General features: G+C 38.0%; 1 pseudogene across 1 annotated transcript; it reads left to right on the top strand.

Annotated features, from left to right (window-relative positions):
• Positions 1-1,019: 1,019 nt before the first annotated feature.
• LOC307149475 (carbohydrate sulfotransferase 12-like) lies at positions 1,020-1,819 on the top strand (annotated as a pseudogene). Its single transcript has one exon. The product of its transcript is annotated as a carbohydrate sulfotransferase 12-like (transcript).
• Positions 1,820-15,171: the final 13,352 nt, after the last annotated feature.

Raw genomic sequence — 15,171 nt, forward strand, 5'->3', positions numbered from 1 at the left:
CCAGCAAAGAAGAGCTGGAGGTAGAAGTGAGGAGATGCACATGCCTCCTCAGAATGATGTTTAGTTTGTTTGTTAGTGTTTTATTGTTGACAGAGTTGAACAGAGTTGAACATTTAAAATTGCCTAAGTCACAAAGGCATGTTCAGAAATCTGCCTAAGTCATTTATTTCTGTTACGTTACATAATTGACATGCATTGTTATTAGTATGTCAATAGTCATCTTCTGCCATAACCTTTTTGAGTGACATTATCAATAAATATCATATATTCAATTATTGATTCAGTTTTTTGCGTTTTCTGAGAAACCTGAAAAAATGACTTAGGCAATTATTTTAGGAAGGTGACGTTATAATACATTAATCATAATTGATTATGAGCATGCACATTGAAAAAGCAAATGCATGACTTATATGTAGGCTAATTATAAAAAAATATATAAATGTAATTTTAAACTGTTCTTATAATGCAGTATAGGTCTTAATGAGTCTTTAGAAATATATGTATAGAATAGTAATACTTCTAAACAAGTATAAATGGAGCTATAATTAATTATAATCATGGACTTCAGAAAGTGTTACCCATATGAGTTAATAGCTGAAATGTTAATGTAGTTCTACTCATTTGTCCTGCATTACTTCCTGCATAGTTACTAATGACGGACCATTACTCTAAAGTGTTACCAAAAAATCTTTTAAATAGAATGTATAGTCTGCCGGAAAGATAGAGCATTCGTGCTATGTACACATTGTAGTGTGTATAGATATAGTGATGAATCATATTTTGTGGTAGTAGATTGTAAATTCAGAATTCAACATGAAGTCCTTTTTTTGTGTGTTTTTCACCAGAATTCTCAACTTGATCAATTGCAGAGACAATAATATTTATCATTCAATCTATTGTGAGGATCTGGAATAGGCGTCCAGCGAATATGGCAATGCAGAGGCAGCTCCAGCTTCTTTCTTTTGGGAGTAGCCTAGTATTTGTCACATTTTTCATAATTTGCTGGGATGAAATGAGAGATGGGAATTTCCCCCTACATGTCTTCATCACAAGATTTCACACACCTCAAACTCCGTCAAGCAAATTGTAGACGTATAACAGAGCTTCGCTCAGCCAATATCTTCTTGAACTTCCCAGGGAAATTTAAGACACTTGACCAGATTCCAAGCAAAGCCCTGGACCATCTCATTGTGGATGATCATCATGGTGTTATTTACTGTTTTGTACCAAAGGTAGCATGTGCCAACTGGAAACGAGTCATGATTGTGCTCAGCCAGAACCTAAAGGCACCTAATGGAGCTCCATATCTGGATCCTCTTGACATACCAGTTAAGGTAATCCATAATTCTACAGTACAAGACATTTAACAAGCTTTGGAGGCTCTTTGGTCGTTTCTCATATCCTTTGATGCATCACAAAATAAAGAATTACACTAAATTCCTTTTTGCACGGGATCCTTTTGTACGACTTATTTCTGCTTTCCGGGATAAGTTTGCTTCACCCAATGAGGATTTCTAGGTATTTTGGCTCCCCAATGCTTCAGCGTCATGCTAATATTTCATCCCCCCCTGACTCTGCTCAAGAGGCCTTCACCGCAGGTATCAGACCGTCCTTTACTCACTTTATTCAGTACCTGTTAGATCCACAGACTGAGAAGAAGAATCCATTCAATGAACACTGGCAGCAGATGTACAGACTCTGCCATCCGTGCCAAATTGACTATGATTTTGTTGGAAAGCTGGAAACTCTTGATGAGGATACAGAACATTTGTTGAGGATTCTTGGACTGGATAAATATATTCACTTTCCCCCAGGGTGAGAGAGTAGACTGGGAGCGAAACTGGTTTGCAAGCATTTCCGTAGCTGACAGGAGAAAGCTGTACAATCTTTATGAAACAGACTTCAGATTATTTGGATATGACAAACCTGAGACACTTCTGCATGAATGATCATGCAAAGAGAAACGAGAAATTATGCTGAATCCCCTGAAACCTATCAAGAACATGTCTTGATCATATTTAAATTCAATGTAAGTGTAAGTTATTTGTTTTAATTTTTTTTTGTGCTGTCAACCTTAACGCGTTATGTGATTTTTTTTTTCTCCAGTTTAACAAGTTAAACCAATTTAACTCAATTAACGCAGCATCTGTTTTTCTGTGATCCTTTGGTTAGCGTTACATAATATGATCACACTCTTATTCATGCAAATGCTTTTAAACCATTCAAGTGCGACAAGACAAAAGAGAACGTGCTGTCTGTGAAAGTCCCGACACACACACACACACACACACACACAACACACACGACGCTCAGAAAGATTACTCACTGCTTCACATTGACTTTGTGGTAGATTTTTCCCTAAACCTAACTATCTGGGTCTCGTTTACAAATCGGCGTCCCCGAACGTCTACTGTCGACGTTTAGTCTATCTGGGTCTCGTCTACAAATCAACGTCCCCGTTCAATAATAGTCACCTAACTAACTTGTTCCCCTAAACTAGCTTACTTCCTGTGCAGGAATAATCGACAAACAGACTTCAGCAAATGTCCTTTAAATGCTTTAAAGGGTAACTAAACCCCTGGTCAGAGCCTGACTCCACCCACTGGCAATATTTGAAAAATGCTAGAAAAGTGGGCAGACCCCAGCGGAGATAGAGGGGACGAACCGTGAGCAGGGGGGCGTGCACCTGAGACCTGTTGTCAGACTCTCTAAAATGGAGAGTGACTCACAGGGCCGCGAGACGAAAGTACATGCATCTGATGAGTTTTATCGAGTTGATGTCAATAGCGCGCGCTCTCTGTAGGCATATTCATATTTTGCCGCTATGTGAAAAAATCCAGCAAAATGCGCCGACGCGTTTGTCGACCCCAGAGGATTAACTTTAGCCTAACCATGAATTGTGATTCAAATATATGATCACTCACATCAAGACGCCGCTGCGGTGGTGGAGTCCATGCAGGAGGAGCAGCGTTTGGCACTGTCGCTTTTCAGCGCGAGCTGTGGAGAAGCCCATTTCCACCTCTACTGCGTTGGAGAAGCAATCCCACGTTAAATGCAGGTTTCACACTCACGGTCTTCCAGGCCAAGTGTATGCAACCACTGGCGCCTAATTTCCAAGTCTGCTGGAAAGCTATGCAGTCCAGCAGTGCTGTTGCAACCAGCAACACTACACCTACGTACCCTCCTGCCCACTGTACTAAATACAGATAAATCTCATACCAAGGGCGTGGTGAGCTCGTACCAGGGGCGTGGTGAGCTGGAACCTGCTTACGTCACCTGCCACCGCTTACGTCACCTGCCACCGCAAACATCCAATAGGAAAATTCAACTGCAGTAGCCACCGTTCAACCTGAAGAGGGCAGCACTCAGACGTTTTTACACCATATATTGTAGAATTAAAACACTTTATACCCAGATGTCAAAAAAGTTACTCGAATCAATGAACAGCACTAATAAAGCCCCATTTTTACAGATCATTAACTAAAAAAAGTTGGTTTAGGGTACCCTTTAATCACGGCCAGGAGATCTTCCCGAGCAGTTCTCAGGGAATCTCTCCCAAGAAGCAAGGCCGGAGGATCTCAGACAAATTCAGTACCAAGAAAGCTTCAGTACCAAGAAAAATTCCTTGTGTGTGCAAGCACACTTGGCAATAAAGCTCTTTCTGATTTCTGAAAAAAAACTCTAGACAGCCCAGGCTCCACAAACGGCAAGAAAAAGAAACTGGCCCAGCCTGGACCACGAAACATAACAAACAGTGTTCCAGCCAATAACCGACAAGAATGATTTGGGGGTGGGGGTGGGGGTTGGGGGGTTAGTGCGGTGCACATGAAGGGGGGTGTGTGGGGAGTGGAGGAGAGAGAAGCATGAAGAGGAAAGTTAGCTAGAGGAGAGATGTCCTAGACAACGACAACGACTAACGTTAAAAATGTATAATCTTGAGAATTTTTATATGGCCGACACACGACCAAAGAGACGACGTTCCGATGAACAAATAACAAAGAAGAGGGAAAAGGAGATGGAACGCGAAGTCCCGAATTTACATCGGAAAAGCATTCAAAAGGTGGCGAGAACTCCGCCGGCAGAAGGGCTTCCAATCCGACATTCAGGTACCTCTGCTCTTGCTGGACAGGTGGATAAATCCAGTTTGGTTTTTTCTAAATGGTTCATGAATGTTTCAGAAAGCACGAAAGGGAGGGGGAGGGGACAGGATGAGGACAGGTGGGTAAATCCAGTTTGTTTTTTCTAAATGGTTCATGAATGTTTCAGGAAGCACGGAACGGAGGGGGAGGGGATGGGATGAGGAGGGGATGGGATGAGGAGGAGGGAGGGTCAAGCTAGCCTCCGTTTTGTTTGACAATACTTTGAACGTCAACAAGAAGTGACTTCACCCAACATCACTTGGAGCACCTTTAAGTTCATGTGTGTTCCTTTGAGTTTGTCTGGTCTTGTTTGCATGCGTGAGTGCCTGTGCATGTGCGTGTGCGTGTGTACGTGTTACCTGTTTGGATTATTATATTTGTATTGCCACTTTATTTATCTTCGTCTTCATCAGTTTGCCTACGCAAACGCGTTACACCCAAAATGACATCATTTACTCTGTCATTCAATGACTGTCTTTTTGCTACCACCTTCTCTGAGAAAATGAATAATATCAGAAAGGCGATCAGCATATCCTCGTGTTGCACTGAGGTCAGACAGATCAGACCACATCCTCAGAAAGTTACTATGTCTGATTTTGAAGAAATTAAATGATGTTTCATAAGCAAAGTTCAGGAGGAGCACGTTCAAATAATCAATCCAATCAACTTATGAGGAGATAGTATCCTATTGAAGGTGAGTAGCCTACTGATATTTCGTTTGGGTTGAACCCAGAAGTAGTAAAGCTAAAACATGATGTATGTTGTGTATGCGGTAATTTAGGCTTGTATTACTTTCAAGGCATCCATTTAGCATCACTAGGTTTTGGCATAACACTGTCACTACAATTTAACAAGATCTAAAAAACTGAAATAATTTCCGACTAACAAGCGCGAGTCAGTGAAAAGGTGTTCGGTAGTGGGGAACAGTGAAATTGTAATGCGTCGCTGATAGTCTGTAAAGTACAAAATTAGCCTACTCCAAATCTCTACTTTGAATGGATACTATTCATTCAAAGTAAAGATTCTGAGTAGGCTAATAGTAGCGCGTTATCTCATGGCAATTATTCATAACTAATTTGTTTTGGGGAATTTGTTTAATGTCAGACTTAAATATGATAATTGTAGGCAGGGATGGGAAGTAGCCTATTTCAGATACATGTAGGCTATTTAAAATACTTTTTTGTATATTGTAGTTTAAAGCCTTTAGAAAAAAATCTAATGTAATTTGCATTTAATACATTTAAGATGAGTATTTTTGTATTTTCAAAATAGGCCTACATAAAATACTTTTTCCAGTCAACCTCTTTATCAGGGTAGCCTACTGATTTTGTGCATCAACTAGTTCAGACATTCACTATAGCTCAGCATTGGATCAGCGATTTTTTTGGAATAAGGTGAGAATTTCATGATCAATACTTGTTGATTAAAGTTAAAACAGTGCATTATTCACTTCACTTAACATGAAAGAATAAAATAGCACAGACAAGTGGGAAAATAGCGTTAGCCTCAGTCTTGATCGGTTGTTGATTTTAAAGAAACACTGATGAATGATAGGCTACACAACAAAAATCTTCAGCTTTTAGTTTTATTGTAGGCTACATAAAAAAGGGGGTAAATACTAAATAGTGTCAAATTAATCTAAATTAATTCTAATTTAACATTTTAGATAAACTTTCTAATTTTAATAAACTTATAGAAACAAATAAACTTTACATAAAATAAATATAAATTTACTTAAAAAGCATTGGACAACCTGCAAAAGAGTTTGAAATTCAGTGCTGTTGTATCAAAACTGATATTGAGAATTGTGAAACCATGATATACTGTGATGTAAAATTGAGATTTTGGTCATATCGCCCATCCATATTATTTGCTAGATATTAGAAAAGGTTCCCACAGTTTTACATACAGTATTAATTTTTTAATAGTGTTCCCCAGAAGTAATAGATTGTAACCAGAAATAAGTACATAAATGGCTGCTATTTTGCATACGTTTATTTGTAATTGCCAGAAAGAAAGAAAGAAAGAAAGAAAGAAAGAAAGAAAGAAAGAAAGAAAGAATGACAGAGAGGGCAGAGATGAGGTTAGGAATGAAAATTCAATAGGCCTATGTAGTTTCTTCATTCATTGTGATACCTGCTCTGGATGGCCAATTTCACATGTAGGCTATTTTGTGTTTTTCAAAATACAAAATACTGTATTTGTATTTAAATACATTTTTTCACACAGTATTTTTTATTTTTTATTTTAAATACATTTCCATGTATTTATGCCCATCTCTGATTGTAGGCTACAGTGACAATTAACAGGCTGGATTTAAATTATGTTCTTTATTGTTTTTTTGTTTTTGGTTTTTCTGTGTGTGTGTCAAATATTAACTAAAACATTTTTCTATTTTTTTAAATCACTTTTTAGCCTACATGCCTAATTATATAGTCCTAAATTATGAATAGCCTATTTTAAAGTATAGGCTACATTCAAAGTCTGCATTGGCTCAAAACGTAATCAATCATCTTTTTTACTCTGAATATAGTCATAAAATGCATCACTAATTACAAGTGTTACCTAGTCACTCTTCAAGAACTATAGGCTACTGGTGATCCAAACTATTATTTTAAAGTGAAAACTATATTCAGAGTAAAAAAGACCATTGCTCACATCTCAGACATGTTAATGTTGTGATTAGTATTAATAAGCAGTTCTTTATAAATTGTCATGGTTAGTTATTAGTTCTTAATTCTAAATGATGCCAATCTCATTCTTGATGACCTAATAAGGAACTATCTCATTCCTAAATTTGATATTACTTGCTGATTAGTTAATCTTGTTTCCACATTAGGGTAACACTTTCTATGAAGTCCATGCTTATAATGAATTAGAGCCCCATTTATACTTATAAGTATAACTATTCTATAAATATATTTATAAAGACTCATTAAGACCAATACTGCATTATAAAAACAGTTATAATTGCATATATATTGCATATATAATTGTAATATATATATATATACAGTATATATATATATTTCTGTCAGGACCACTACCGCCAAACTCCCTGTGCATCCATGCAGCAGCATGGAAAAGAACAGGGAGAGCAGCAATAACCCCCCTTGGGGTAAACAGAACAGAACCAACATGAAAGTTTGCAAATATATTTAATTCAAGATTTTAAAGTACAACATAATTCGAGAATTTATTCTGATTCAAGGGGAATCAGAATGCCAAATCCTGACTGGGCGAGAGGAGGAGCTGGGGATGGAGGAGGGTAATTCGCTCCTGAGAAACATGATAGCTGCTGATAATACTGAAGGAGCTTATATATGTATACAGTGAGTGATAGGCGTCGTATTCCTATAGGTAGGCTAGATGTGGATCAGCTGAGAGTCAGCTGATGCGAGCTTGACTAACGTGACCTGCCAGAACTAACGCTACGCTTGATATATATTTACAAAACTATTTCCAATAAAACATCAACATCTAGACCTCTGTTAATTCTTAAAGGAGAACTTGGTAACTTTTTTAACTTAATAAACCTGTCTAGAATTCATTTGGATGGTTAAACAACCTGTTCTGGTGATATTGGTGACTTTCCCCGCTCCCCCCAGCGTTCCCAGGCGGAAAACCAACCTTGCAACTTGGGGACTACCGTCCAGGTGTTACGGATCAACTGGGGATCATGTTAACTGGGGAACGCGCGTGCACGCAGATAGTTTTACCTGGATTTCCAGCAGATGTTAGACGGCTACAGATTCGTCGCAGCCATTTTTCACGGATCCATGATTAAAAACGTATGTTTCACCAGTTGTATATGCATAATAAAGCGATTTGTTTTTGAAGTGTATATTCCTGCGTATTTGACGCAATTTCAAATAAGTTTAACATACTTAAGTGTCAAGCTCAGAAACCACGCCTATGTTAACATGGGGCATTCGGTTTCATTGGATGAACAGACTTGTCAGTGCACTTCAGAAGACGTGTAAGAATCTTCTTCTCAACATTAGTGTATCATATTTTCTGTAGTGTGTTGTCATGAGTTCTAATCACAAATAACAACAGACAGTAGATAAATTAAAGTAGCTAGGCTACCTAAAAGAAACATAAATTGCAAAGTCATTTAAATTTTTTTCAAGTTGCATTTATTGATCTGCATATAGCCTAATTTTATAATGGATCTATTATTTTTATATAAAAGCTCTTATCAGCTTATTTTACTCTGCTGATTATATTAAGATCTCTTTTCTGTACAACCAGCTCTGACGCCTCTGTATCATTTTCCCTGGACATAAAGCAGCTGTGCTTATACACGTAGGGTCATTAAGTTAATTATCTCATGAACTTGTAACATTTTCAACAGATTTGTAAAATAAAAAATAAAAAAATAAAAACGAATTTTGACTCTTCTTTCAGAACAATTCTATATAGTAGCAAATATATAGTAATATTAAATTATACATTGTGTCGAGTTTTCCTGTAGCTCAAACAGTTGAGCATTGGTGCTTACAACGCCAAGGTCATGGGATCGATTCCCAGGGTAAGCAAGAACTGATAAATGTAAATGTGTACTTTGAAACGTGATGTAAGTCACTTTGGATAGAAGTGTCTGCCAAATGTGTAAATGTACATTATGCTCAGTAGGAGCATGAACTTGAATGTTGTGTATCTATGTCTTGTATTGGACTGGACATGTAGAAAAAACTTTGTCTTTAGTGATTAAAGTCCACCTTAAAGGCAACCACAAATTGTATTACTGAAATAAGCAAAATATATGATATAGTGATAATGAATTATTACAAATATATACTGATATTCTCTATGGCTAATATTCTCATAGGCCTACTGTCACCAACCTCTTAATCATTTGTCACCTCACACGAATAGCTTGACCCTCTCTAAAACAATAGGAAATGCTTTATTGTTTACTTTTTTGCTGACCTCTTTAACAAAAGAAATATGACACAATCTTTTTATGTAATATACATTTAAATTATGCCAGTTCTCTTCATTTGACTGGTACCATGAATCTCATTAACATATTCTCTTTACTTGTTATCCATCACATCATGTGCTTTCATTATTGTTGTCTGCTAACCATTAGGAACAGATTAAAAGGTCTATAAATTAAGTGTCATTGTTGTTGTTAGGCCATATACTGCCACAGCAAATGGATGCAATTAAAGTTAGACAAATCAAAAACTTTGCAGGATAACCAATATCCCGATTGCTGCTCAAGAAAGGAGCGTGATTATATAAAGAGGAGATGTGAAAGTTTCACAATGAAGGGTGATGGTGTGTTAAATTGTTCTTAAAAAGATAATACAACTGTGACATTTATTTACTAATATAACATGATTACATTAGATGGAGAACAGCATAGGTATGAAGGCCAAACTGGCCAATGGGTAAGAAAAATGTATATACATTGCAAAACAAGTAACTGTTCTTCATTAACATGTAACTTAGTCTATAGTTTGTTCTCCCTTCTTTAGATTGAATGTTCAGAATGTGGAAGGTGGGACTGTGTGGTCAGATCTTCCACTGTTGGCAAATACAGCTGTCCTGCATGCATGCACATTTGCCTATTTTTTTTTTTTTCCTTTTTTTTATTGTTACTTTCTGTTAGCTAATGAATATGTTTGTTGAACATTCCCCTGAATAAATGCTGTGGGTAATTCACTGGATCCATAAACTATGGCTTCTCAATTTTCAACACTCTTTAGGAACATTTATGGAGTCTAGCCTACTGTATGCTTTGTGTTTTAACTCATTCCTCAGTAACATTAAAATAAATAATAAATAAATGCTTGACATCCCTTTTACCACAGCAGTATTGCTGCTCAATTTAAATTAAGCCACAAATTGGCATCATAACAATAATCTGCGAATATACATGCACTGCAAAGACACAATGTCTATAGCATAATTTATTTAATCTACTAACAGTTGTCATCAGATATTCAATTTCATTGAAACGAGTAACAAAATAATGTGGGCGTGGTCTGTGTCGTGAAATTAAAACACATTAAAACTTCCCTTAATTGCGTCTGAAACATTCAGCAGAGCAGCGACAGAGTAAACAACAGTGTCCTAATATGATACAAACATTTACCAATAACGTGGAAAGCTTTTAAATCTGCTCAGTGAAAAATTCGCTGTCTGTCACCGTTCAACATCTGCTGGAAATCCAGGTAAAACTATCTGCGTGCACGCGCGCGTCCCCAGTTAACATGATCCCCAGTTGATCCGTAACACCGGCAAAATAGAAATTGGAAGTCTCGTGAGAAGCAAGAACGAGAACGAGAATGAGCGCGAAACACGAATTGCTTTACGGCAATTCGACATAAACACACACGCATGTATTATTATTTTTTTACAGTCTATGTGTATTACCAGATTACCCACCTCGGTAGACATAGCTCCACACGATACAGTTGGCTTGCTCCGATCATAACAAACGCACATGAGCAGTGGTAGAGAGGGGGAGGAGGCCACCGCAAGTGAGTTTTTTACAAGCGGCAACCTCCCCGTCTCTCTCTTGAAACCAACACGGAAGTGAGTTAAACTGCAATTCATTAACTGACCGCTTGGCCTGGCTGCAGAAGTGAGTCAAATCTGTATCTCCCTCACGTTAAAATTACCAACTTTACAGCAGAAAAAAACATGTTTACAGCCTGGTTCTCTCTGTGGCTTTGGTCTATACAGCTAATTTTGCCGTTCATAACAACTGTGAGGGGGGTGAATTTTTTTTATAACTCATCCGTTTGATTAATATTTAAATTTAAGGGTGTGGCCACTTGAGTGACAGGTGGATTCCCGCTGATGTCAATGCTAGCCGTTTGTCTGCTGTTACTAGCCGTCACTTCACCTCAGCAAATGTTAGCTGCTGAACTTGCCTTCTCTGCAGTGTTTGTGCTTTGTGAACCAGCGCTGTATTTCAGTTGTTTTCCTCTGTGAACATGCACTAATGCAGGGTTCACCAATCTCGGTCCTGGAGGGCCGCTGTCCTGCAGAGTTTAGCTCCAACCAGCTCCAACACACCTGTTTGAAAGTTTCTAGTATGCCTAGTGAGACCCTGATTAGCTGGTTCAGGTGTGTTTAATTGGGGTTGGAGCTAAACTCTGCAGGACAGCGGCCCTCCAGGACCGAGATTGGTGAACTCTGCACTAATGGATGTCTGACAATTTCGTTGCTTTTTGGGGTTTTCAAATTTAAAAAGTCAATAAAGGCTCGTTCGTTCTGCTCTCACGGAACAGATTATAATATGCTTATGTACCGTCAGATGAAATCCTGCAGGCGTCGGCGCTTTCTCCGTCCATGCAATAAATGCACATCCTTGAATGAGCGCGGATTTTCTAGCGCATTTACTTGCACTTCAAAGGCAATATATATCTATGGTTTAACGGTTTAACCCATTTGAGAGGCGGCCAAAATCAGAATTTAAAATGGACTGAATAAGCTCTCTACGAACTTGAGCGATGCCGCGCTGACGGACCATGAAAGAGTGACTGACATGTATGCACATAAATCACTGTCACACACAAACACTCTCGAAGTAATACACAGTCTCACTTGTAGCCATGTATTTTAACTATTAAAATATTTCAAAGGGCAAAAACAGGAACTTTTAATTGGCTTTACATCATCAGCTAACTCGATCACGTTGAGCTAGGTGATTTCAGATAGCCAGGCTCATATCTATGGCCAGGCTCCTCAGCTCCACTCACGCCCCGCCTGTTTGCCTATTTTCTGTTATCGGGGAGTGACGCAAGGCCAAGATGGCGACGGACGGCTCCGCCCACTTTAGGCTTCAAAAATGCTCTTCAGAAACCTACGGGTGACGTCACGGACACTACGTCAATATTGTTTTACAGTCTATGGTTTTTTACGACCGTGTTGTGAAATATACGCCCCCCCCCCCACTGTAGGGGGAGCTCGTGAGGAAAACATGTGACAACAAAAGGAAAAATCAGCGAAGAAGTGACTAGAGTTCGCTAGAGTTGCCGAGTTCTCCTTTAATAACTAGTTGGTAATAAATGAAGCTGGTAATGCTGTTTGTGGAGTTGTTTAATCCTCCACTGCTGAGAGATTTAATGTTGTCTTTTATCTTCAGTTGATTTCATCTCCAGAAGTCAGTTGCAGTTCTTTTGTTTCTCTTTTCTTCAGTGATTCTGCTTGTTATCATTAGGTGTCTTCAGTGCTCAATCATGACTCAATTAATCACTTAATTATCTCATTAACTCTAACACTGCATCAGTGTTACTTTAACACACTGCTGGTGGTTAACATATAAACACAGAGCGGTGTGAAATTTAACACCGGGGATTTTACTGTGTAGATCCTTTGTCCCTAGGGCTATTCAGCTCTTCAATGCAACACAGAAGGGGAGGAGTGTGATTGATTTTAGTGTTTAAAGGATTAGAAAACATTTCAGGATTTTTCTCCACACAATTGGCTTCAACGGCAACCAGAATGTTGAAGTTCAAATCAATGCCGTTTCAAAGGGCTCTGAAGTGCTTCAAAGGGCTCTGCACGATCCCAGCTGAGGAATGGGGTCTTATCTGGCGAAATGATCGGTTATTTAAAATAAATAAACAAATTAAATGTATATACTTTTTAACCACAATTGTTCGTCTTGTGCTGGTCTGTGACGCGCCACGCATTACGTCATCACTTTTTAATACGTAAACATAATCTACCCTGGACTGGACTGATTGGCACTGTTTGACTTTCCCAATCTGCTAGCTTCTTGTATGGTTTATACACCATGCTGTCTTTTTGTCTATATAGGCTGTTTTCTATATGCTGTTTTTTTTTTTTGTTGTTGTTTTTTTTTACTTCTGTCTATGTATAGTTAAAGGTGCATTAAGCAACTTTTCATGTTAAAAATACCTGTTTTTCTAACCCATACATGCTTAAACAATTGCCTGATGGGCTGAATGAGCCCTTCTCTGATCACTGCGATTGCCTCTATAATCCTGTACAGTAAAATAAATAAGAGGGATTCGGGCCGAATCTGAGACTGGGCGTGACGTCATGCGCGTTCAGTTGCAGTGTTGCAGTTTCATTTGTCGCCAGAGGGGGGCATAGTTCTGCAAAAACTCAGAGACTTGCTCTTTGCACCTTTAAGTAAATAATGATTATTCTATTTTTGATATATTGTGTAAACTGTTGTAGAATTTGAACTGGCAGTGTACTTGAAATGACACTTTCTTCCACTATGATACCATCGCACCTTTCTGCATTCTTTTTCCCACACCACTCCTTTAACATGTTACTAATCTAACCTTACGGTAATGGCACATTATTGGTACACTATTGACATCTCCTTTGTATTTTTGTAGTATGTATGTTTGCGTGGAGGTCTTGTCTGTGTGTCTGTGTGAATGTATGATATGTATAAGCTATTGGACACCTTAATTTCCCTGGGGATCAATAAAGTATCTATCTATCTATCTATCTATCTATCTATCTATCTATCTATCTATCTATCTATGGTGAGGAATAGCAGGTAAGGATGCAGGTAGGTGGATGGGTAGGTCAGTGGATGGTTAACTGACGAGACCAGACAATGATAGGTAGGAAAGTGACTGAGGCCACATTTACACATAGCCAGGTATTTAGAGAAACGAATATTTCCCCCCCTCCATTTTCAATAATAACATCATGCACACAACATTGTTTTCAAAAAAAGTTGTCATTTACATCAACCCGCATAAATACGCCGTTGAGCACCATGCTGCCATCTTAACTATGCCAAACCTATGGGCGGCAGGGAGAAGGATAAAGCCTGGCAATCCAATAAACATAGGGGGCTCACATGACGTTAAGCATTTTCTGGCGCATAATGTGACGTTTGAGAATAAAACCCTGTTTCTCCCAGTTGACACGGCAACACATAACCGGCGTTATCAGAAATCTCCACTTTGGCCGGAGTTTTTAGAAATAATCGGTTTCTGTGATAAAAACGGGGTTTTCGTGGAAATGAGAGGCCAAACCGCAGCGAAATATCTGCGTCTTCCCTTCGTGTAAACGGGGCCTGAACATATAAGGTGTGATAATGAGGGTGATGGCTTGCCAGTGCAGGTGATAGAGGAGTGTAATCAGGTGTGAGCTATAGGGAGGATGATAGGAAGTGTAGTGCTGAGGATGACTGAGCTGGTGGCTGTGACATCAACATTGTTATTTTTTTTTAAATGTTTGTATTAATGATTTCTGTGTTTTAATTTTATAACAGGAATTGTTGTTCATTAGTTACATTGACAAGTAAACAACTTCAAATGTATAATGAGCACATCTTTCCCCCCTCCATTTTCAATAATAACATCATAATGTATAATCAACACATGTTTTCACAGAGGTTATTAATTATCACTCACAAAAAGTATAAGAAAACAACATGGCTATTAATAACAATATATTCCCCTATTTGACAGAGATAAATCTGAATAACAAAAAAGTCATTGTAACTATAACTTAATAATATTACAGTAATGCAGGTCGCATCTTTATAAATACATTCATGGAACCATGACTGACAATCAGTGTTTAATGGATTATGAGCATGCACATTGAAAAAGCAAATGCATGACTTATAGCCTAAATAATTATAAAGATAATATAAATGGAATTATAACTGTTCTTATAATGCAGTTGGTCTTAATGAGTCTTTATAAAAATATTTATAGAATAGTAATAGGCCTACTTAAGTATAGATGGAGCTATAATTCATTATAAGCATGGACATCACAGAGAGTGTTACCCATATGAGTTAATAGTGGTAGCTGAAGTGTTAATGTAGAATGTCCTTCATCACTTCCTAGATAGTTACCTATTAATGACGGACCATTATTCTCCAGTGTTACCAAAAAATCTTTTAAAAAGAGTGTAGTCTGCCAGAAATATAGAGCATTCGTTCTATGTTCACATTGTGTGTGAGTTTAGATATAGTGATGAATCATATTTTGTGGTAGTAGATTGTAAATTCAGAATTCATCATAAAGTCCTTTTTTTGTGTGTTTTCCCCCAGAATTCT

Source organism: Squalius cephalus, assembly GCF_949319135.1.
Source record: "Squalius cephalus genome assembly, chromosome: 2".
NCBI classification, from domain to species: domain Eukaryota; kingdom Metazoa; phylum Chordata; class Actinopteri; order Cypriniformes; family Leuciscidae; genus Squalius; species Squalius cephalus.